Source organism: Myotis nattereri (genome assembly GCF_964212035.1).
Source record: "Myotis nattereri genome assembly, chromosome: 4".
Lineage (NCBI taxonomy): Eukaryota > Metazoa > Chordata > Mammalia > Chiroptera > Vespertilionidae > Myotis > Myotis nattereri.
The window spans coordinates 13092078-13117961 of NC_138079.1; the positions used below are offsets into that span (position 1 = coordinate 13092078).

Sequence of the window (25884 nt, forward strand, 5' to 3'; positions counted from 1 at the left end):
CTGAACTATAAAGAGTTGTACCTGAATGAGCAGGCTGCGCTCGGCGAAGGTGGAGTGTCTGGCCCCTGGGAGAGGGTTGGCCCTGTTGCAGGCAGAACAGCAGCCTGCAGCGCCCACCGCAGTGTCTGTCCCAGCACCTGCTCACCCCTGTGTGCGTGTGCGCGGAGAAAGGGTCTCCAGCCGCGGCGGCCCCACACTTCCACCGGTGACCTCCCTGGCCTCAGGGAGCCTCAGAGGTGACCCTTCCCACCCTGGCCCCGGGCGTCTCCCATGTTAAACACGACCAGGGTGGGTCCTAGGTCTTGACTGAGCATGCCTGAGGAAATGCGTGTGTGGATGGCTATGATCAGAGGTCTCTGACCCTGCTGGGCCCGGACATCGGAAAATGCAGGCAGATGCTGCAGCCTCATTCCTGCCCTCTGCTGCCCAGTGGCAGGTATAGCGCTTACCTTCCTGGCACCCACTTTAGCATCTCCCCTCAAGCGAGCCTCTCAAGGAGACAGTCACAGCGTGATGCTGAATGGCTAGAACACTTCGGACTCTGGGGCTAAAGGAGACCCTCCACCCACCGCCAGTCCCAGCTCAGTCCCTAAGGGGAGTCAGAGACTGAGGGCAGACCTCAGGGCCACACCGCGATTCTCCTAGCTAACCCCTATCTTACAGAGGCACCCACGCTGACTCGTTAGCACTTAAGCTGCTGAGTTTTGAGGGCATTTTGGATTCCACTCATCGAAGGACAGTGTAGCAGAGAAGAGCCTGTTGGACTCAGAGGGAAGGCAATAGTCCTGCGGATCCAGCAGGTTGGAGAAGAGGTTCTTGCTGCAGAGTGCACCATTTCTGTGTTGTTTTTTAAACAACATCGAAGAATTGTGCTGGACTTGCAGAGTCTCCTCCACGCTGGAGGGCAGACTCCAGCCTGTGTTGCTCTGCTACACCACCTTCCTCAGAGCGCAAGCTCTCCCCTCCCTGCCAGTGTGCTGCAAACCCCAGCTAGCTCAGCAACTAATTAACATTTAAAAAATTTACCTGTAAGCCATTTTTAATTGTACAATTCAGTGCCATTAAGTACATTCACATTGTTATACAACCATCACCACGATCCATTTCCAGAACTTGATCATCAACAGAAACTCCACCTAGTAAGCAGTAACTCCCCAGCCCCCCTTCCCATAAACCCTGATAACTGCTGTTCTACTTTCTGTCCTGAGAATTCAACTAGTCTAGTACCCTGTGTAAGTGGAATCATACAGTCTTTCTCTTTTTGTGACTGGCTATTTCACTGAACATTATGTCTGCAAGGTTCATCCATGTTGTAGCATGACAGAATTTCCTTGCTTCTCAAAGGCTGAGTGGTATTTCATTGTGTGGATAGACCACATTTTGTTTATCCATTCATCTGTGATGGACTCTTAAGTTGTTTCTCCCTTTGGACTATTGGGATTAATGATGCTATGGCCATGGGTGTACCAGTATCTGAGACCCTACTTTCAATTCTTCCGTGTGGACACTCAGAAGTAGAGTTGCTGGGCCATGTGTTAATCCTGTGTTTAACCTGAGGAGCCATCGTGTTGATGTCCACGACAGTCCCAACATTTCACATTTCCACCAGCAATGCACACGGTTCTGGTGTCTCACACCTTACCGACACTTGTTATTGTCTGTTCTGTATTCATCCTAATGAGTGAGTGGTATCTCACTGTGGTTTAGATTTAGCAGATAATTTTAAGAATAAGCTTTTCTGTATCTTGAAATAATGAATATTAATCTGTACTGAGCATTCATTCAAGGTCTTTGTGACACGAACTCCCCCCACCCCTAAAAAAGTCTTCTCTTTTCTAAAACTGGAAAGGCCATACTCGATGGTGAGGACGCAGGGCGACCGCCTCCTGTGTAACACTCGCCAGCACTGCCTGTACCATACAGCCTCACGCTGGCATAGCATGCGTTGCACTGCACGTTCCATCCACCTTGGCCCTGAGCTTCACTGCCTTTTTCACCTACAATTAATAGCATCTCAAATTGGTAAGCATTTGTTTATTATATCTATACAGGAAAAACTCTCCCTCAACTCCTTGAGCTATGGTAGCTTAAACCAAAATTCACAAATGAGAAACCCTGGTAAAGCGTCTGCTTGCAAAACCATGTTTGCAAAAACGCGTATTTTCAATTCCATTAGGGTTCCATGCAAAGCATAACCTACATTTCCAAGATTCTAGAAACTGTGATCACGGCTCCGAGGATTTATTTAATCTGATGGAAATCATTCTGACAGCTGTTGTTTTGAAGACGCAACATGACTTTCTCTCAGGAAACAGAGACACTGAAAAATATCACTCCTGCCTTCCCACATCCTCAGGCCTCCCCAGTTTTAAAAGCCACACTTATTTAAAATTGAAGAAACTGCAAGTGAGGCAGAATTAGTGGGGGCTAGAGCCCAGATAACACCTCCTATACATCAGCAGAAACTGTGGCTTCCACAACTGGCCTGTTGGCCTGAGGGTTTGATGCACGTAGCTTTTCAGGGAACCCCTGTTAAGGAACACACCAAAGTCTTACCAGTGTCATCTCTCCTGAACAAAACTTGCCTATTATTTATTTTCCTTGATGGATAAAGTGTGTGCCTTACAGGCATTCCAGACAGGCAGAACTGAAATGCCAGAAAATGCTTTGTGAATGGGTGACCCCAGGGAATGCAGACACCCTCAGGACCAGTTTGGTGATCTCATCGTTAAATGAAAAGTCCCCAGGGCTGAGAAACAGAATTCATATTTATAACACTCCCCTGAACTCTAAAACAGTGATTATTGAAATATCTGTCAATATATTTTATTCAACTCAACTTACCTAAAACATACCAGCCCAATGTGCAATCACTAGGAAAATCATTGAGATTATAGTAGTTGACATCTTCGAGTGCCCCACGACTTCATACCTGGACAGTCGGTGTAGGTCCCGGGCGCCATGACGCTCTCTGCCCAGCTCTGAGCAGTCCCAATTGACCTTGGCAGCCCAGCTTCCCTCCCATGTGGTCATCGGCAGCACTGAGGCACCCAGAACGGCTACATGAGGGCCTGGGAGGAGGTCATCATGGGGCACGCCCTCCCTTCCTGGTAAGAAAGCGCTTGAGTACTCAGAAGGGATTTCCCCCTAAAAATCTCCCTAAAAGCCCAAGTTGCCTGTGAGTCAGGGAGCTGCTGGCATACACATTCAGGCCCAGAGAACTGTGTCACAGTCTCGATTTCATTTTCCAACAAGCAGGACACAGTTCTGTGAGAAGGGGCCCTTCTCGTCTGATGCCCAATGACAGAGGCACCCCATTTAACCGGCAGCCTTCTACCTAGGGAACCACACTGCTCCCAGACCACGCGGCCTTTGGGGAATCTATGCAGGGCCACAAGGGGATGGGGAGGTACCCTGACTCCCCCAAATCCAGCCCCACTAATGGAAACACAGTGCACCCCGCCACTGACGGGATGGAGGGCTTCCCTGTGCCTGGAGGAGCCACAATGCCACCCACAGGCTTGACAGTGCTGGCCCAGCCCGTCCCGTGGCCAGAGAGAGAGCGAGGGCAGCACAGCCTCCGTCCTCAGCGAGCTCCCGCCAGTGCAGGAGTCAGGGTTAAAATTTTAAATTGGGATGATGCTAGGAAAGAATCAGGCAGGTGCTCTGCTAAATACACTTGTGGGGCCTAATACATAGAGGGGAGCCAATACAGATCTGGGGAGGTGATGTTTAAGCTGAGGTCCGTGTGTGCAGGTGCACGCACCTGTGCACGACAAGTGTGACAGGAAGGGGGACACAATGCCAGGGCCCCGTGCACCAAAGGAAGGGGCGCGATTTAATTTGCTTTTGTTAGCACAAAGTCAGCAAGGTCTTGGGGGCGGAGGGGGGGAGGCGCTTCTCCTACAATGATGGGGTGGGCGATTTGGGATGTGGCCCGCTCGCATGATGAACACCTGGGAAAAACCATCCTCTTGCCAAACCCCCTAAGAAGGACAGAGCCGTATGGCAACTTAGAAGCAGATTCTGCTCTAAACCTGTGGCTTTGTGTTTCCATGGAATTCACGGGAGAATATATTCCCACCTGCGGTGATTTTAAATATATTTCCCAGTAAATAGATGAAAAACAAATCCTTTCTAGCCATTTTAGTTCTTGCAATAGCTTTCCAGCGTGGTGTTCATTTATTTGGGTTATTAATTTTCTAGACACGGAAATAATATTTAGTGTGGCTGGTGACCAGAGGGGAACATCTTACTCGACTGCACCCAACATTTCTTTGCAATGTCATTCTCCCAAGTTTGACAGTCAAGGTTGTTTCTCTTTTCCAGCTGATTCCAGAGGCTGAGGGCTCCCACAAGATGGCACTGCGGGCCCTCGTACAGGGCGCTCAGGCTGGCCAGGCTCAGCCAGGCCGAGGACAGTGAGAGCCCACATCCTGGGCAGGGGCTACTGGCACCTCAGGACAAGTATGTCCCCCTTTTTCCCTAAGAAATACGTACTTCTCCAGTGAGTGTGACTAAAGTAAAATAAAACACAACCTAAGTGCTTTACATTCTAAATCCGAGAGGAAATATTCTGGACCCCAATTCCCTCTAGGTTCGGGACACGGAGTTTATAGTGGTTCTGTTAAAGGGCATATGCAGGCTCTCCTGAGGGAGAGCGTTTGAGGTCGTGTTCAAACTGGTCTTGTAACAAAGGACTGAACCTCAGTCGTCAGTGTCAGCAGTGGCTTTCTCTGCTCCCTTATTCTAACCTAATGACCCGAGGCTGCTGTGACTTCAGGACAAAACCTTGTCCAGGCTATAGGAGTCCCTTCCAGAGACGAGAGGCCTCTCTGAGCCTCAGTGTCTATCTGATAAATGGGAACAATCCCTATTTTCATGGAGCAGCTGACAGTCAGAGAGGCTCCTAGACTCTGCCTCCGAAGTGCCTTCTCACAGCTCCTTACGCAGGGAAACCCTGTTCTCCCACACACGCCGAGAACACTGTGCATCGTTATCATACAACCTGTGCAACTATCAGATATGTATTAGAAGTTCTAATGTTACTTCATTTCAGGAACATTTACACTTAAAACTACCCCATCTTTGATTCTGAACACATTTGTTTTAGTGTCTTCCTTTTTAATTTCAATTAAAAGAAAGTGCCAATGAATAGTTAATGCTGACCAGATGGGTGCTAAAATATTAGAGTATTTATTATGTATATTGTGAAACCAGATCTAGTAGGCGTCTTTGGGTCAAGAGTCATGTCTTATATTGGGTGATTTTTGGGGAGGAGGGTGTCCATGGTTCAAAGTACAAAGGACATAGCTTCTAGGAGAGTGGTTCTCAACCTGTGGGTTGTGACCCCTTTGGCGGTCGAACGACCCTTTCACAGGGGTCGCCTAAGACCATCCTGCATATCAGATATTTACATGACGATTCATAACAGTAGCAACATTACAGTTATGAAGTAGCAACGAAAATAATTTTATGGTGGAGTCACAACATGAGGAACTGTATTTAAAGGGCCAGAAGGTTGAGAACCACTGTTCTAGGAGGACATGTATTACAGCTTTAAGAAAGGAAAATGAATGTATATGTAGAAAAAAATCTGACAACTGCTAGCAGAATTCCTATTAAAAAGAAGTATATGTTAATCCTATCTAATAGAGGTAATATGCAAATTGACCATCACTCCAACACACAAGATGGCCGCCCCCATGTGGTCAAAGATGGCCAGCAGGGGAGGGCAGGGCAATCAGGCCTGCAGGGGAGGGCAGTTGGGGGGGGGAACCAGGCCTGCAGGGGAGGGCAGTTAGGGGTGACCAGGCTGGCAGTTAGGGGTGACCAGGCCAGCAGGGGAGGGCAGTTGGGGTGACCGGGCCAGCAGGGGAGGACAATTAGGGGTGGCAGGCTGGCAGGGGAGGGCAGTTAGGGGCAATGGGGCCGGCAGGGGAGCAGTTAGGCATTAATCAGGCTGGCAGGGGAGTGGTTAGTGGGTGGTCAGGCTGGCAGGCAGAAACAGTTAGGGGCAATCAGGCAGGAGAGTGGTTGCGAGCCAGCAGTCCTGGACTGTGAGAGGGATGTCTGACATCCCTCAAGGGGTCCCAGATTGGAGAGGGTGCAGGCTGTGCTGAGGGACACCCCATCCCCCCCCCCCCCCGCACTAATTTCATGCACCGGGCCTCTAGTACTCAATAAAATAGCAGACACCAAAAACGGATGTGATCTGGGCCTACTTCTGTCTCTGGACCTTGAGAGCTTGTTTGGAGGTTCTAGCAGGGGAGCGCAGCTACTCGTATACCCTTGACCGAAGACCGGTCCTCTCCTCGGGTGGGAAGGTCGTCCTCTTCGACCGAGCGCGCAGCTTCGGGAGGGACACACATGGATCGGTGAGGGAGGAGGGGGACACCCGCCTAGCCAGCCAGATCAGGCGAATCAACCCTGGCGATCAATGGGGTGACAGATGTCGCAGCCAGATCGCTACTTCTGTCTCTGGAAGTCCAGGTGGCTGACCTGAAGTGAGACTAGCGTCACCAGGATGGGTGGTGGAGAATCCAGCAATCAGAGGAGATGCCAGATTTAATTTGCTCTCGAGGACTTTTAGGGGGCCTCTCTTAGGGAGCTTTGCATCTAGCAAAAGTCAAAAGTCCTAGGAAGACTAAACACAGCTTAGGTTAAAGTCAAGTACCTGGAGTGACTGATAAGAGTGTTCGGACTTCTCTGTTGCTGGATTCACCAGTGATTATATTCTTAATCCACCCTCCAAACGCATGGCAGCCACAGTCCCTCCCCAGTTGGGCAGACAGTCAATTCAGCTGCTGCCTGGCTCTGTGACCCTCCTCAGACCACACCATGCCTTCATGCCTTTTCGAGAATTAACAGAAAAAGAGGAGCCATGTCAAGTATGTAGAAAACTAACCCCACTGCCAATTCTGCTTACTTTTAAGCCAGCTAGTGCGTTAGGATGACTTCCATTCAATCCAAGGGCCCCACCCCAGCCCACTCCCATGTGTGAGGCCCACAGCACATACAAGGTGAGGCTCAGGAGAGAACTCTGAGGGGTTGGTTAGCATGTGCAATGCGGCAGCTTTATCCAGGTCACATCCACATTCGCTAGAGGTGGTTATCACACTTGTAAAAATGGGGGCAGAGAAGCACCTCCCTACACCTGGAGGATAGCTTCCCTCCGTGACCTGAGGCCACACTCCAGCACCACAGGCTTCCCCTACCAGGCCACGGTACACCACAGAGAGGGCGGCCAGGAGGAGACAGCCTGCTGATCTCTCAGCAGGCTGGACATGACATGCTCTGAAGGATGTTAGGGCTAAATATAAACTTAATGTCTAAGAAATCAAAGAAGAGCCAATATTTCATCATTCTCACTTTGGCCTAGCCCTCAGACCAGTGCCTCTCTCCTTCCACCCGATGGGCAAGTAAGTCTGCACCTAAGGCCCATCTATTCCAAGAGAGTGATGGGAAGTGTGAGAATAGCATGGCCACATTTCAGAGGCCTCCAGGGTTACCGACCAACAGGTAAGCACCACAACCAATGTAAATGATTTAGATGCCAGCTGAGGTTGGGGGAAAGGAGGAAATGGGCCTTTTTCTTCCTTTTAACACCTGCCGGCCCAGCAGGGAGTGGTTTGTTAGTTGGGAGGGAAAAAGATCTCAGAGAGCTGATTCTGTCACAGCTGCACAAATGCCCAGGGCATGGCGGGTCCGTATATGTAGATCCCTGCACATCAACACTGTGCCCGTGCCTGTGCATTGAATAAATATTTACTGAGCAACCACCAGTGCCAACCACAGGGCTGGGTACTGGAGACCCGGTGTGATCAACCAGAAGGGAACGCCCTTCTGGGGCCTAAGGGCACCAGGACTCTGGGCTCTGCAGGGTGGATCCGGTACTCACAACAGATTAGACGTCCTTGCTAATGGACCCAGGGCCCTTATTCCCAGGTCACATGCTGTAGGTAAGATAACCCCATTGTTTTGCATTTTGTTAGCCAGAACCAGAAAACACTGCCTGACAAACAGAAGGCCTTGTGTGGACAAGGGAAAGAATACTGGAAACGAGAACTATTCCAGAAAATCCGCACCCCGGCCCCCGCTCTGGAGGAGTGGGTATCAATCGCCTGGGTTATAGCAGCTGATGACTGAGTGGTCACCTTGGAGACTGGAAGGAAGGGCCCTAAGGACCAGTAATACCCAGGAGGAAACCTGGGAAGGTGAGAGGCACAGAGTCTGCCTGGGGCACGTGGGTGCACGGTCTCCTTTGCTAGGAGGCTTTCCCTAGGAAACCAAGAGTGCAGTATTTCAAACAAGGTCTGTGAACAAAGCACCCAGATAAAACCATCAGCATCTGTGTTGCCTGTTTCAGAGAGGCAGGTGGCGACGGAATGGGGGCACTAACTCGGGAACACTCTTAAAAGAAGTTCTATTATGAATCCCAAACAGGAGTTCTTCTTAAGCTCAAGGTGCAATCTGTTGCTTTTCCTCAGCATTTGCCGCAAAAAGATGCTCATTTGAATATAAAGACAAACCCAGCATCTGTAGGTTTAGTAACAGGGCTGTGAGGGAGTCCTAAAACGAGAATCGGTGACATAAGAATAAACACTCTGTTCTGCAGTCTTCAACAATCACTGCAAAGCAGATGGCATCGTATTTGTCTTCCTGTCCTTTCCTGGAGGAAAAAAACAGCCAACCCCTGCTGCCTCTTCTTTGACCAGTTACCCCGTGTAATTACTAACAGTGCCTCCTTCCACTCTCAAAAGCACACCAGCTTACATACGCCGCACAGTCACTCCTGCCAGACAGACTTCTAGAGTGATCCCCAACGTTCCTGGGGCTCCAGGAGCTTCATCTTGCAGAGAAGAAATGCTGGTCCTCTCTTTGCCTGTAGGCCTCGAGCTTGGCCAGTTGGTAAACACCAGTCCAGAAGGAGCTCATGTGTTATCTTTTCATTGCTTTCCCTGGCCCTGTGGCATGAACTGACTTTCCCAGCTGCATTTCCACAAGAACTTCCCATTTATCACACTCCGGTACAGGCTCTGACACACCTAGCTCCCCTTCAAGGTCAAGGTCAATGATTGAATTTGTTGTGTCCCCAGCACCTGGCATAGTGTCTGGAACACTGAGAGACTCAACAGGTGCCATCAGCACTGAATGAGCGTCAGCAGCACAGTCTGTGCAGGGAGGGAATGAACCCAGGTGATTAACTGGGGTTGTTTGTGGCACGTAACTCCTTGTGCACGGAGAGCCTCAAGGCTTGCAGAGGAGCGATCCGAGATATGTGGATTCACCTCTGTTACCTGCAATTTGGCTGGGCAGGATCTGCTGGTGATGGGAGATAACCAAGCAAATGGGCTCGTGCTCCAGCGTGAGCCAGACTGAACTTGAAGACTAGTAAACAGTTTTTCTCCCTTTTAAGAGAGAGGCCAGGCTAAGACAGCCGTGGGCAAATTACGGCCTGCCGGATCCTGCCCATTTGAAATGAATAAAACTAAAAAAAAAAGACCGTACCCTTTTATGTAATGATGTTTACTTTGAATTTATATTAGTTCACACAAACACTCCATCCATGCTTTTGTTCCGGCCCTCCGGTCCAGTTTAAGAACCTATTGTGGCCCTCGAGTCAAAAAGTTTGCCCCCCCCTGGGCTAAGAGGTACTTTCTCAGATCATCTCAAGTCAAACTTGAGAATGATGATGGAACCACAAACTGAATCTTAAATAAGGAGAAAGAGAGGGAGTGTCTTGTAAGAACACTTTTGAGAGTCTGAATTAATAAATTTAATAGGAAAAAAACCCCATCAACATTCCCATCTTCCTGGAAATTCCTGGAAGCTACCTATAAGGGCTGGATTTCTTTGCAGGACACTTGGCATATTTTCCTAAAAATCTGGAATGGGGCCAGCCTTGACTCATGAACCAGGAGGTCGAGGTTCGATTCCTGGTCAGGGCACATGCCAGGGTTTGTGGGCTCCATCCCTGGTAGGGGACATGCAGGAGGCAGCTGATTGATTCTCTCTCATCATTGATGTCCCTCCCTCCCTCCCTCCCTCCCTCTCTCCCCGTTCCTCTCTCCCTCTCTCCCCCTTCCTCTCTCCCTCTCTCCCCCTTCCTCTCTCCCTCTCCCTCTCCCTTCCTCTCTCTGAAAATCACTGAAAACATAGAAAAAATCTGGAATGGTTCAAAAAGTACAGGTGATCAGACTGAGGCCCAGGCTCAAAAGCAGTCAACCTGGTGAAGAAACTGACATCCTTTTTTATAAAGTGTGACTTCACGCATGACAATAGAACCAACGCGAAGCAAAGGGGAACTTCATGTCCAAGGCATTTCTCTGGAGCCTGGAGAAGAGAAAGATTATGCAGCCACTCTGCCCACCTCAACACGGACAGTTTACCATGCTGGATTCTCCAATACCTGAAGGATCCAGGTCTTTAATTAGAACATGGCTTCTCCTTACCATTGGTCACCCCTGACTTCTGGCTTTGGTCATCTGCAAGTTGAGTGTCAGGAAAGAGGTACCTAAGAGCACACGCTGAGAGGAGAGGGCTGGTGAGGACTCACTCCAGGGCAGCAGGCCACACTCACGGAGAAGAGTGCTCTCCATGCAGGGCCATTACCTGTTTTGATGTAGGATATGTTTCCCTTTAGAAACGATATGAATGATGCTTAGGCCTCTATACTGTCTCCTAATCCATGCAAACCAGTGTGGGACACTAGATGCCAGGTCTGCATCTCAGGGCTGGCTGGTTTCCACAGCCTTGCAGGCCCTGGGCCCGGGCAGGGGAGGGAAGCGCCGGCCCGTGTGGGCTGGCCAGTTTGCTGTGTGTCAAGCACTCTACACCTGGGAAGAGTTGTGTGGGATTCTGTTTCAGAGTTCAGAAAGCATCATGGGAAGAGTAGCCCAGGGAATTTAGTTCTAAAAGGACTCTTTTCCCTCACAATTCAAAAAAATATTGCAAAGGATCCATAAGAGATGAATAAATTATTAAACTATTATGACGTTGCTATAAAAATCAGGGGTGGGGAACCTTTTTTCTGCCAAGGGCTACTTGGATATTTATAATATCATTTTGGGGCCATACAAAATTATCGACTTAAAAATTAGCCTGCTATATTTGGCCAAACATTTAACTAATTCAGCCCTAATGCCTTGCAGGGCCAGATCAAATGATTTCATGAGACTTATATGGCCCACAGGCCGGACATTCCCCACCCCTGCTATACACATACGGTGTTAATTCAATAATTCATAATGGACTGGTACAAGATTTCTAAGGCTCATAAAATACTGCTGGCTTTTGGAGGTAGTTAGCTTTCTGGGTGCGTGCTAATTGTTCCTTTATAGGGAAGCCTGGGGGGGGGATGGGGGGGGAGGGGGTACTAGGGAGCCGGTGGAGCCCTGGTGGAGGAGAGAGCAGGGCTCCCTAGTGCGATGGGCCAGGCACTGGCTTGTCTCTGGGAGGGAGGAGGCAGGGAGGGGTTCCGCAGCACCCCAAGGCTTCTGGCCAGGTGCCAGGACAGTGATCAGCAGTCACAGGGTGCGGCAATCTCTCATCTGAACCCACTAACAGAACAGCCTGTTCCTCAAACGCTGGGCCAGCATGGTGACATTGACCTTCACCTGGGCCTGGTGCCTCAGCATTTCCATGAGAACCCCGATTTCTTATCTGGAACCCTGGGGGTCAGACAAGTTTCCGAATTCAGATTTTCTCAAGTTTTATAAAGGCAACATGTTGCATAAATCATGTATAATGGACACCCCCCGGAGGGGTGTGAGGCAGCACCCCATATTCAAACCCATTAATACTCTCTACAGCAAAATGTATGGAGATGACACTAAACAGGATAAATAAGGACTATAAATAGCCTCACATCAGTCCAATTTTTGCCAGCTTATGGATTTTAGCGTGAAAATATGAAAACCTTTGCAGCTTTCCCAGCCCTCCAGACTGGGCACGACTTGTCCTGCAGGCACTCGGGCACTTTCTACTTCTGCCTCCCTGAGGCTCTGACTACGGCTCCATCTGCACCAAGAAAGACATGGATTTGAACCAAACAAGGCAGCAGAGCTGTCAAGGGGCAAGCAGAGTGCTAGCCATTACTCTGGGATTACACAGAGAAGCTGTGGTCAGCTCTATACTAGTATATTTATCCATACAGAGTAGAATTTGATTCATGCATCTAGGCAAAACCATTGGCAAGACAAAATAAAACAGGCAAACAGGGAATTTCTTCCCAATGCTGGCTCCCTGCCCAGCCTCTCTGGGTTGAGAGAAATGTGTGCTAATCGCTGTGTCTTACATTTGCAGGCCTTCCCCTGATTTCAGAGCCCACTGGTCCAAGTTCCAGAGACCTCGGTGAGGTGTGCAGGGCGGGCAGCACACAGGTGAAGAAGGCCAGTTGGCCTGTGGTCACGGGGCTGGGAGGAAGTGGAGTCAGGACAAGAACCTGGGTCCTCAAATTCTCTGGCAACTGTCCTCCTTACACCTGCCAAGTGCACAATCCTCAGGACTGTGGCCCCAAATACATTCTGCCCAACTCTCGTTCTGCAAGGAGACTCGAGTAACCTCGCTCAATGCGTTTTGAAACACTGCTTCCTGTATCTTCCTCACGGAGATGTACATGCCCCTCAGTGTACTAGGACCCTGACTTCCTAAGGAAACCAGATTCGCTTCGCTGAAACCATGTTTCCTAAGTGCATTTGCATGGAACCCTTCGGCCAGTACTGCCACAGCACCCGCGCATTCTGGGGTACTGATTTTCCCAGTTTCAATTGTGTTCCAGATTTTACGTCCAGTTGAAAGCAGCGTATCCATTTGGAAAGAGTTTTACCCCGAGGGCTGAAAGAAATCACAATGAGTTATCAGGAGACCATGTCCAGGGAATCCAATTTTCCACCCTCCCCCTTTCCCTCTACCTCCGCAGACCCCTCAGAGGCTCCGGGTCCACAGCCTGCACCCGCCCCGCTGTGAGCAAGGTGGTGACACAGTCCATGCCTTGTCATTCGTGGTGAAGCAGGAGCGCCCACCGAAGGTCGAATGCCCTCATCGGCAGGCAGCACCTGTGCCAGCCTGGTGGACCATGGGCATTTCTGATGGAGAAAGGGGAACTCAACTTTGGTCTGAGACTCTCACGCTCCTTTCCAACCCAGTTCAACCTTTCATGAGAAGGGCATGAAGGAGGGAGGCAGCTTTATAAATAAAGTGACCTCTGATTTCCATGGAATTATTTGATGTACCTATGTATTGGGAAATTCTAGAAATGATGAAACCCTCGGTCAGGTGAAGGAGCTGGACCAGGTGTCCTTGGTGGAACATTAGTTCCATGAGCCCTAACACAGTGACATTCATTTGGGTAATTATTGCCCTTGAAGTCCTGTGAGGTCCCTGGAAACTAAGCATTTCTCGAATGTGCTATCAGGTGGGACGGGAGTCACCACAGTGACATCCGATTCTGGACTAGGAATTGAGGTGAGCTCCTGAACACATTATGCCTTAAATATTCCATGACACTACTTATAGCGCTTGAGGATTCCTTCTAGTTCTAGGTCTTTAATGTAAAATAAGGAGATGAGGAGTAATAACAAGCACACTCTAATAAGAGCTAACTGTTTTCTCTTACTCTGCTAGAACTATTCTAAGTGCTGCAGACACATGAACTCATGGAATATTCACGACAGCCTGATCATCAGCCACGATTTCCAGATGAGGACACTTAGGCACTGAGAGGTTTAATAAGCTGCACAAGGCTACACAACTGATAAGGGGGAAGCCAGGGTCCAAACTCACAAGCCTGGGCCCCTAACAGTAGCTCATGCTTTTCAAAGTCCAAACCATTATGGCTATGGCACATTGTGTGAATTTACCCAAATGCTTGGTTTATAAGGAAAGCAGACACAGACAGACAGACTTATTGAGACTAACTCACTTTACTAATCAATGACCAGCTAGGAGGAATTTCCTGTAACAGTGTTGAGACAAAATTATGAGGGGATCTTTATCAAAGAAACAGTTTTACTAACTTAAAAACAGTACCCAGGGTCATGACATGCTTGTCTGAACTTCATACAATAAGTTGCACCTAAGAGGTTGACAGGCGTGCGCATGCAAACCCCACCCCAGAGGTGAGAGAACAGGTGTGGAGAAAGCAGGTGAGGTGGTGGTCAGTGTGCCAGGGAACCCCAATGCACAGAGTATTCTGGTTCTTCAGGATCAATGCAAACCTCCCTGTCTCCCTCTAACCACATGACCTCGGCCAAGTGATTTCTCCTTTCTTGACCTGGATCCCCCAACTCTAAGATGCAAGGAGGGCCGGCCAAGTCCAAAACCCACCCGGAGAACTCAGAGGGATCGGCTTTGAGAGAAGCCAGTGGTCCGTCTTCGAGGCAGCCAATGAGTCTGAGGCAGCTGGGGCCCAATGTGAAACAAGTGATGGGAATTTCATCGAAGGCCTACATTTAGGCAGAGCTGTTACAGGGAAGGACCGGGTGCTGGAGGCCTGGGTACAGCAGGGGGATGGGCAGGACCAGAGGTTCTGGCTGGGAGCTGGAAGATGGGAAGTTAGCTGAGCACAGATGGGCATCTGTCCAGTGGAATTTCAAAACAAGTGAGCACCAGACACATAGGATGGTAGGGGCCACAGAGAAGGGACCTAGGCAGTTTCTGTCTTCTAAAAAGCAGCACACTGGGTTGCACCTGAACAATTTCAGGTTTAATATTCAAAATACTTAACATGGCACCCGGCACTGATCAAAGTGCGGTAGAATTCTGGTGGCATATGGCACTGGTGGCACCAACCCCACTCACAGCCCCTTCTCTCTTGGGGTAAATTCTGGTCATTGCTACTTTGAGCCATCACTGCCTCCAAAGGGCTCCAACTCTCATTTAGTTCTAAGAGCTGGATGTCACCCTCAAGAGCTGAATCATTCTTTAACAGCACAGAGGACTTCCATGGGGGATGCCCACTGAGCATGGCTGTCACCCATTGAGGTTAGCAGGTGGATGATAAAAGGCATGGCCAGAACACAGAGAGGCCTGGGGGCAGGTAAGGTCAAATTACAACTTTAAGGAGGAAAAGTTTAATCTTAACTTAGGAAATCATCTGTACTCTGAAACTGCTTAAAATATTTCCTACTGAATGGCTTTCCCACATTTTGACCATGAGTTACAATGAAAACTTGGGAAATTTAACGCAGTGACTCAGTGCACGCACACAGATATACCTAGAACAAACAATTCTGACTGTTACACCCTGAGACCCCTGCAATATTTTCTGCTTGATCCTATTCCGTTAAAAAATAATGCTGTCTCTACCCACTGAACCAACTTTATGACCCATCAATGGGCTACAACGTACAGTTTGGAAAACCCTAGCCCTAACCCTAATGCTAACTCTAACCCTAAGAAAACAGTAAACTTTTCTGAGCCTCCATTTCTCTCTGTGATCATAAACAAGGCATGAAAGTCACCGTCAAGTCCCGCAGGTAAACTCCTACACTGCAGGTCAGTTCCTGGAGGGGCTTGGAGATAAACAGCTAAGGCTCTGACCTTGATCAGATGTCCTCAGAGCAGATATGCAGGGCACTGGAGGGCGGCTGGTGTCTGTTATTGGGTAAATAATTTTCCAAAGGACTATAACCTTATTTAGTTAGATTTGACTAATTTGAAGTTTATGTTCATTAGGAGAAAGTAGGAAATGAACAACATAAATATGGTAGGAAGTATATTAGAACCCCTTAAGAAAATAAGTTTTTGAGAAGAAACCCAAAACATTCTACAATGAAAATGACTGGTACAATAATTTTTACTTTTGCATTAAACCGTGTCTTCTCTTTCAGGAATTTCAGTGGCTTCACTCTAGTTAGTCAAGTCTGATATACAGTGTGGTCACGGAAGTACCAATACATCTCTTTATAAATATTTTATAATCTGGAATTTTAAAAAGTGTATCACACTACCATTCACTAGAATGAAGACAAACTGAAATTCTACTGCATGAGTTTATACTTTCTAAGTGCTTCTAGGTTTGCTATTCAGAATATGTACACACATTCCTATAACAAGCCAGCCAATTACTTGGGGAGGCAGATAGCAAATACAAAGTCCAATTTCACAGGATCCACAACGGTCTGGTTAAGACAGTGTCCCTGTTGCCCAGGACACAAGACCCAGACAGAATGTACTGCCAGAGAGGCCTGGGGTGAAAGGTCACATGCTGAAGGTACTCCACCACTGCAGGGGTCACCGCCACCTCCTCAGCCAGGGGTGCTCGTGCCCTCCTGCTGCACCGCGCAGAGGGCTGCAAATGGCTGTGGCAAACGCCGGTTACAGGGGGTGTGTGGCTTTCTCTGAGGCACAGCCTCCCTGGCGAGGTCACAGGTTGCACTGGGAACTCCCCGAGGGGACCACGGGAGGACACTTGCCTGACTTCTCTGACCACAGGACTCTTTTTCGGAGAGTACCTCACAGGCCTGTTAGGAGGCAGGCTTTAAAAAGCTCCCACATCTCACCACGGCATGAAAATGCGGCCAATGTAAAATAAGCTGACATTTAGCTACTCGCAACATGCCCCAGAGAAGGCCCTCAAAGGGAAGAGCAGCCGTCTGTGCTAAACACAATTTATCAATGTCTCTCTCGCAGACTTTAGGGCAGTAGCTCAACGTGTGGGCCCCACGCAGCAGCCTCAATTCACCCGGGAACTGGCTGGAAATGCACACTCCCGGGCCCACCCCAGACCTGCTCACCCAGAATCAACAGGGACCAGCCTCCAGGAGACGCTGACCTGGTAATGAGGGCTGAGAACGAGCTGCTCCAAGGTCGCAGTGCCTGGGGGAGAGGGGCAGCCCACTGGGGGTCCAGCCACCTCCACTTTCTGAACCAGATTAGGGAAAAATCACTACCACATGCTGAGGAGACTAGGACAGACAAGGAAACAGTTTTAATCTGCATATTCTCTCTCTCTCTCTCTCTCTCTCTCTCTCTCTCTTTCTCTCTCTCTCTCTCTCTCTCTCTCTCTCTCTCTCTCTCTCTCTCTCTCACACACACACACACACAGTAGAAAGTGTCTCCTTTCCTCCCCCCACGCCCATCTGAAATGACTGGTCCTGAGGCACTAGGCGGAGCAGAGCTGGTATCCCTGAGTGCCTGCACTGGCCAGGCACATGCAGAAGCCTTAACCAGCCTCTAGCACATTCACTCCTCTGAACAAGATATTACTGTCCCATTTCCAGGATGGGAAACCGAGGCTCAGAGTGTTGCAGGTATGTGGCCAAAGCCAGAGTGGCTCTGGGCCTTACCCTGTACAAGTCGGTGTCTTTTCAGCCTCTGAGGGATTATTTTTACCCCTACTGTATTTCAAGAAGCCCAGGCTCTAAGAATTTACATTTTTCCCACAATCACACAGACAGCGCGTACAAAGCTGGACTAAAACCCAAGGTTTCTGCCCCTAACTCTGTGCTCCCTGCACCCCATCCCATTGCAGAGGGGAGATGAGGCCAAGTGCCCCCAGGTGCTGTCCTGGAGCCAGGGGAGAAGAGCCCTCTGGGTGTGACCACGGCAGGAGGCACACAGGTTCTCTAGTGAAGGATGAGTGGCAAAAGCAGAGAGAGGTCTGAGGGCTGAGCCTCAGGAACAGGCATCCTGGAGGCGAAGCTGCCTCCTCTGCCGTGTGTGCTCTCATTACATTTGAAAGGGAAGAGGGGGATCAGGACTGACAGCCTTGCAGACTTGCAGTGAATCACTTCCGCCAATCCGTGTGTTCTCTCCACACTGGAGGGGCATGTGGGTTTACATGTGTGAGAATCATGCTGGAATCCAGACCCTGAAACATGATTGGATGCAGTGGAAAGTCAGTAAAACCGGCACACGTTTAGACATGTATGTTTGATATCACACGGCTCTAAGAGGAATAGGATAAGGGTTCTTAGCCCAAGGGGCAGAATCAGAAATCAGGGCTCCCATGAACTAGGCGAAGGAAAAAAACACCAACTCTGTAACTTTATTTTCATTCACGTCTGATATTTAGCATTCTCCTTCCTTAGGAATTCAGGCAACAAACCACAGTCGCATTAGCAGTACCTGTAACTTTATATCACATTACCGTTGTTGCAGGTATTTTGAAATACTGTTTACATTCGTCACTACTTCACAGTGACAGCAGTGATTAGACCTATCATGGGATCTTGTTATTAAATCTTTGAAGAAATAAATCCTATCTAATAAAAGAGAAACATGGTAATTAGCGTACACCGCTACCCTTCCCATTGGCTAATCAGGGTGATATGCAAATTAACTGCCAGCCAAGATGGCAGCCGGCAGCCAGGCAGCTGACGAGAACAGGGAGGCTTGCTTGTTTCAGTGAAGGAGGAAGCCAAGCTTCCCCACCTGCCTTGCCGGCCTCTTAGCTGCACTCTAAGCAACATTGTAACAAATATAGACGCTAAACAAAACCCCGGGCTTCAGCCAGCAGGACCGCAACATTGTTTCAACTACAGAAGGGTAAACAAAGGCCAGAAACCTGCTTTCAGCAGCGGAGGTCTCATAGCTGGAGCCGAGCCTCAGAGCTAAAGCTGGCCCAGAATAAAAAAAAAGGAAAAAAGGACAGGTTGGGATCTTCAGTCACCCGCCAGCCTGAAAACGACCCTCAGCCCCTCACCCAGGCTGGCCAGGCACCCAAACGGGACCCCCACCCTGATCCAGGACACCCTTCAGGGCAAACCAGCCGGCCCCCACCCATGCACCAGGCCTCTATCCTATATAGTAAAAGGGTAATATGCCTCCCAGCACTGGGATCAGTGGAGCCGCAAGGCCTCCCAGCACCAGGATCAGCGTGACAGGGGGCAGCGCCCAAACCCCCTGATCACCCTGTGGCTCTGTGTGTGACAGGGTGTGGCGCCCCAACCCCCACCCCCCCATTGGCCCTGCCCTGAGGGACAGTGGCGGCACCCCAACCCCCTGATCCCCCCTGCTCTGTGTGTGACAGGGGGCAGTGCCCCAACTCCCCTATCGGCCCTGCTCTGTGACAGGGGGGAGCTCCTCAACCCCCTGATTGGCCCTGCTCTGTGCGTGACAGGGGGGAGCTCCCCAACCCCCTGATGAGCCCTGCTCTGTGCATGACAGGGGAGCTCCCAACCCTCTGATGGGCCCTGCTCTGTGCATGATAGGGGGCAGCGCCCCAACCCCCTGATTGGCCCTGCTCTGTGCGTGACAGGGGGTGGCACCGCAACCTCCCTATCGACCCTGCCTTGAGTGTGACAGGGGGCGGTGCCCCAACCCCCCAATAGGCCCTACCCTGAGCGTGACTAGGGGTGGCATCGCAACCTCCCGATCCACCCTGCTCTGTGCATGACAGGGGGCGGTGCCCCAACTTCCCAATCGGCCCTGCTCTGAGCCCGACCAGGGGCTGCACCTAGGGATTGGGCCTTCCCTCTGCCACCCAGGAGCAGGCCTAAGCCAGCAGGTCGTTATCTCCTGAGGGGTCCCAGACTGCAAGAGGGCACAGGCCGGGCTGAGGGACCCCCACTCCCCCCCAAGTGCACAAATTTTTGTGCACCGGGCCTCTAGTATATAAATAAATGTCATAATTTAACATCTTGATAATGGGATATCACACTTCTTATGGCAAGAAAAGCTGTAATATGAGTCCACAAAAGCAAAACCAGGAAAAATATAAAGGGAAAACTTCAAAAGGATTTGAAAAATGAGGACATACAAGCCCCAGCACACAGACAGTCCACTGCCTTGTGCTATCTCACAAAGTAATTCTTAGTAAAAACTTTAAACTTCTTAAATCCTCACCCAAGGGTATGTTTTTATTGATTTCAGAGAGAGGAAGGGGGGGAGAGAGAAGCATTGGTGTGTGTGTGTGTGTTGGGGGGGGGGCGTGCGCATTGGTGTGGGTGTGTGTGTGTGTGTAAGAGGGAGAGCGAGAGCGAGAGCGAGAGCGAGAGCGAGAGAGAGAGAGAGAGAGAGAGAGAGAGAGAGAGAGGCATTGGTATGAGAAACACTGATCAGTTGCCTCCCATATGCGCCCAACGAGGATCGAACCTGAAAGCTAGGCTTGTGCTCTGACCAGGAATTGAATTTGCAACTTTTTGGTGTATGGGACGATGCCCCCAACCAAGCCACCTGGCCAGGGCAAAACTTTGAAAAGAGCAGTATCTTTGATCCTATTTGATCCCGAGATGACTTCTAATCACCCACCCAGGAATCCTCTATCAACGAGGAATGCAGACAGCCTCAGTGAGGGCGAAGCCATCTTCCCTAGGGCTCACCTATGCTTGGTTGTCTCCTCTAGCAACATTCTAACCACATAACAGGAACTCCATAAATGTGTGACTGTGACTAACTCAGGTGTGTTTTTACACCTCTTCAAAGCTTGCAGGTATTCATTTTTCCTCATTCTGTATTTACTGTAAGTCCCTTCAGAGAAATAGTCTTGTCTGCAAATCTCCTGTTACAGATGAGGAGATGGGCCTGAAGGGTTAGTGCCTTACCTGGGCCCACCCAGGAGCCATGAGCCAGGACTCAACAGGACTCACTCTGTCCCCCCAGCTTCGCATTTGCCCACGCTAAACTACTTTACGCACATTTCAAGCCGACACTGGAAGACTGATTATTGGAGGTGATGTACACCCAAATTGCTTGATTTCGTAGATATAAATTTGGTCTATGCAGAAAAAGAAAGCTAAAAAGATTAACAGAGAAACTAAGGCAAGGACTGAATTGAATTAACTCAAGCTTTAAGGGAAAATACTTCTCTTTTCTGAATCCTCATTCCCTAGGGATGAAAACTCAGTGACTGAGAGTGGGGAGCCCTCATACTCACCCCAGGCCTGGCTTTCCAACCCTCTCATCAGAACGATGGCCATCTGGGCACAAAGTTAGGAGCTCTAAAGGCCTAGAAGATGCTCAGGGTAGATTCTCTCCTCCCCCAGGAGAAGAGGTGGGGTTCAGTGGACACTTGCTGACCTGAGCTCTCTCCTCCTGGCTCCCATCCGACCCAACAAAGGCAACAAAAGCATTTCTCACACAAACCCACCCTGTCGGTCCAGCTCTGCTGGAGCTGGAAAGGCTGTGAATTTGTTTCTATCTATAATCACCTTCGGAATCTCTGGCAAAATGAAAGCAGGCTCGTCCAACCTTTAATAGTACTTGTTTTGTACCCATGAGGACCACCCTTCCCATTTAAGACATTTCTTTTTTCCACTTAAAGTCCTAATGAATTTAGTAGCCATGAGTCATCAGTTTTATACTGATGCCAACTTCCTCTTATTATACTTTTCTGGTCTGATTTCCTTTCTTTGCAGCTAATTTTGGGAATCTCAAATCTATGGCTCCTGGAATTGAGTTGGACCCCATCTGTGTGTGTGTGTGTGTGTGTGTGTGTGTGTGTGTGTAAGAGAGAGAGAGAGAGAGAGAGAGAGAGAGAGAGATTGATTGCATGCACAGAAGACAAGATCTCTGGGACAAGCCCATAGCTAACATAATACTCAATGGTGAAAGGTTGAAAGCTTTCACCGACAAAATCAGGAACAAGACAAGGGTGTTTTTCTTAAAACTCCTATTCAATATAGTACTGGAAGTCCTAGCCAGAGCAATTTGGCAAGAAAAAGAAACAATAGGCATCTAAATTGGAAAGGAAGAAGAATAACTGTCTCTGTTTGTAGGTGATATGATCTTAGAAAATCTTAAACACTACACCAAAAAAACAGTAAGAACTGATAAATGAATTCAGTAAAGATGCAGGATATAAAATCAACATACAGATGTCAGTTACATTTCTATACAGTAACTCAGAAACAGAGTCAAATGGTGCCTGCCAGTGGCTGGGGGTGGGGGTATGGGAAGATGCTAGTCAAAGGGTAGAAGCTTCCAGGTGGACGATGAGTAAGTTCTGGAGATCTCATGTACAGCAAGGCGACCATAATGAACAATAGTGTATTATGTACTTGAAAGTTATTATGAGAGTGAGTCTTAAATGTTAATTTATGTGACGGGATGGAGGTGTTAACCAACCATTTCTTAGTATATATGTGTATCAAATCATGCTGTACATCTGAAACATACATGTTATATGTTCAATAATAGTTCAATGAAGCTGGGGAAAATTAGATTAAAAAAACCAGGAGATCAAAGTGTGGGGAAGAAAATGATTGTTCAAATCTGTAGGCAATTTGAAACATTTTAAAAAACGCAGATTGAGATATCCAATTAATATAATTAATACACAATAAGACATTACATCGAGGCAATTTCAGTTTACTTCTGGGCACCAGAAAGTAAACTTTTATTTTGTATTTGTTTACTAATAATATTTGTTTACAAATATTCACTGTTTTGTGAATTGTTTATTCATGTTCGTTTTATTGAGAAATTGACATTTTTCTTCTTTTTTACTTATTTTTTTCCAATTACAGTTTACATTCAGTATTATTTTGTATTAGTTTCAGGAGTACAGCACAGTGGTTGGACAACTATGCACTTGACAAAGGGTTTCCCTCGATATTTCCAGTACCCACTTGGCACCACACATAGTTATCACAACATTACTGACGATATTCCCTATGCTTACTTTATAGGAATCCGACATTCATTTTCACAGTCTATATTAGGTTTATAATTATCCCTACTATTTTTAAAAAAACACACACATAAGTATAGAGTTACTTAAAATGTTGGGGAAAGATTCACTGACTGAGTACAAAAGGACAGGCAGAAAAGATAGCAATGGAGACCTCTGGTGGACCAACATTCCATTTCTTTGCCTTATTTTTCAGGGAAATGATATATAAATTGATGTATAGAGTGGTAGATCCTGGGTTCAAGAAACTAAAGCAGTGCTACTGATTTATAATCATGGTCCATGAATGTTATTTAGAAACCTGACCTGCCAGTAAGTCCAGGTAAATGGATATACTCATCAAACTCCTAGGTTGAAATTAATTGCAAACTAGGAGGAACATATGTTGCTTGAAGATAGGAGTTTTTGGCCAAGACCCACATGCAGAGATATCCTCCACACAGAGCCCTTATGCCAAAGTGTGAGTGAAGAGAGGGGAGACATGGAGAGGGGGCAGGGGGCAGGGGGCAGGAGTCCAGCCGGCCCTCCCTCCAGCATCAGCACATTTGCCCTGCCCTTCCAAAATGCCCACTTACGTCTCCCCCGGACCAGTCCAGTCTCCCCATATGTCTGCCTATCAGAGAGTCTCAATGTTTCCTTGTTAATTAAACAGCATGTTAATTAACAACACTCATGTTGCTAATTGTCCTACTTTCCCCCTCAACCAGAGAACTCAACAATACTGCAAGATAACAACCCTTTCTCCAATAGAGTGTCTGCTTTTCTGAATCCATGTGTAGCAAAAGTTAACCTGAGCAGCAGAGGTCAGCTATTCTGTAGGTAGGAATGTTGTTAAATAAATAAATGGAACCAATTAGTACTCCTATAATCAAACAAACATTATACTCAACTGCCACCTTCAAAAATAGGTGCCCACATCTGAACTTGCATATTTTCTACTCCATCATCTTAGCTTTCCTCCCCTTCATTTTCCACCTCCCATGACGCCTCCCCGAAGAGTACCCAGCAATTACTTCTCTCCATTCAGTGAGACTGGCCCAAGATGCTCTAAATTTCATCATCACACTGAGAGAACCTGCTACAAGGAACACTTAGCTTTCATTTATAATCTTCACTCTCACACCTTTAATCTTTAGTCCTGACACATAAATTCAGAGCTATACAGAATAAGAGGTTTGTGTTAGCAGTCCAATATCTTGGACAACTCCTTGTAGACTCAGAAACACTTTTTTCTCTAGTGCCTTACGGCCCTCCCAAGGAGGCCACAGCCCACCACCTTCCCACTAGCCCACCAAATAACCCATAATGATGGTGCCTTATTTGCAAGTTCCTTAGCCTCAGGCTTGACCATCATTCTTGAAGCCATTGCCACACAGATCCCACTCTGGCTTCTCCTCACAGAAAACTCATCTTTCCAGAGGCCCCACATCAACAGTGGAGCGAAGGTGCTTGGCTCTCTTGGAGATCAGCATGAGCATAACTAAGTGAGCTGAAACACACCGTGGGCTCACGAGGACACGGTCTGACAGAGATGCCAGGACAGCAGCCCCAGCCCACTTCATTCCTCTCCTCCCCGCTGTGAATGCCTGTGCAGAAGGCCCTGGCTGCATCAACGGTGGTTAGGAACATCTGTTGGACCATCCTCCACGAGCGCTTTTCCTGGAAGATGAGGGGCACTTGCGTCCCTTTTCCTGCTTTGTTTTCCTTCACAGCACTGCTAACTCTACGTGTGCAGCATATACATGCATTCAGTTGTCAAATGCGTCTGGCCCCCCTACCTGCACGTAAGCTCACTGCTAGCTCTACTTGCACAGCACATACATACATTCATGCCTAGGTGTGCACCGTCTGGCGCCCCCACCCGACTGTAAGCTCTGTGAGAAGAGGGATTGTGTTTTGTTCACTGTGTCCCATTTGTGGCACAGCGTGCCTGGCACATAGTAGGCGCTTTCAGACACCGCGTGAATAAATGAATGGCCACGAGCAGGGAAGTGAACACTGGGTGTGTGTGCACTGGGAAAGCAGCTAAAGGCTGCTGTTTGAAAAAATTATTGGGGCACAAACATTCTCTGTTCCATAAAAATCTACCAGAAGAATGGGGGACAGTGCTATTCCAGTAACTTAACCATTGCTCTTTGGTTAGTTCTGATGGTGCCCGTAGGGACTAACCTTTAAGAAGGTGTTGTCTTACTCACAAAGCCCTCCATTTTTCATTAGAAGTGTGTATGGCCACTACTATGTCCATATCTGGGTTCAAACATGCAGGCTCTGGGGACTGGGTGTGGCTTTAAGAGGGTGGCACCACACTCGGAGGTGGGGATCTTTCTGTGGCATTGACCAGAGGCCAGTCCTTATTCAGACTCTGGGCCAAGGCTCTGACCTCTTGCTGCTGGCCTCACTGGCCTGGGATCCTGAACACTGTGCTGTGGCTCCAGAACCTTGATCTTCAGGCTCCAGGTCAAGGTTCTGTCCTCTGGCTCTGCTGTCCTCCTGGGACTTCAATCCTCTTCTGTGTAGACCTGAGAGCCTGTTCTCCCCCCGACTCCAGGAGACTTCTCTGGCCTGGCCTCCATGTGGCTCACACAGCCTACAGTACTGGTGCCTGACTCCCCAACAACCACACTGCTCAAACCATAGGTCTGAGACCATCTCAGCAATGTTTCAGTTAGAGAGAGCCCTGTGACCCAATTCTGGCCAATAGGTTTGTTAGCTCCTGGCAGCTTTTCTTGATCCAAAAGAGACTCAAGAAGAGATGCCCATTTCTTCCTCTGGATACCACATGTTTGGATGTGAAGGCTGGACCTGCTGTGGTCACCCTACCACCCACCTGTGGCAGAAGCCACTCTAGGAGGAAGGCAGAGCTCCCAGTGGTGCAGAGGTGGACCTGAACAAGCCCGAGGGACCTCACTTGCCTGCAGCCAGCCCTACCCCAGGGCTTGTCACAGGAGACAGCCTGTCCTTGCTCAGGTCCAGTTTGAGCGGAGATGTGCTGCTGCTTGCAGCAGAGAGTATGCCTTTCCCCACCTTTGCATGAAGGTCCTGGTGTCCCCCAAGTACTGCAGCCACGGCCTTCCAGAGTCATGCCACCAGAGTTCACTTCCACTTTCCCAGCTAAGAAAACGTGGATTGGATTACAGCCCTGGTGCCCAACCTTTCACGCATGAGGACTTCTCTTTAATTGAGGTACTATTCACATATCATATAAGCCACCATTTGAACCAGCTTCAAGTACAATTCAGTGGCTCTTTTAATATACTGACTCTTATGCCACTGTCACCCCTATCTAATTTCAGAACCTTTTTATCATC

General features: G+C 48.6%; 1 protein-coding gene across 1 annotated transcript in view; it reads right to left on the reverse strand.

Annotated features, from left to right (window-relative positions):
- Positions 1 to 25884, reverse strand: part of DAP (death associated protein) — a 52394-nt gene that overhangs the window by 4258 nt on the left and 22252 nt on the right. The gene's annotated exons all lie outside the window — the stretch shown is intronic.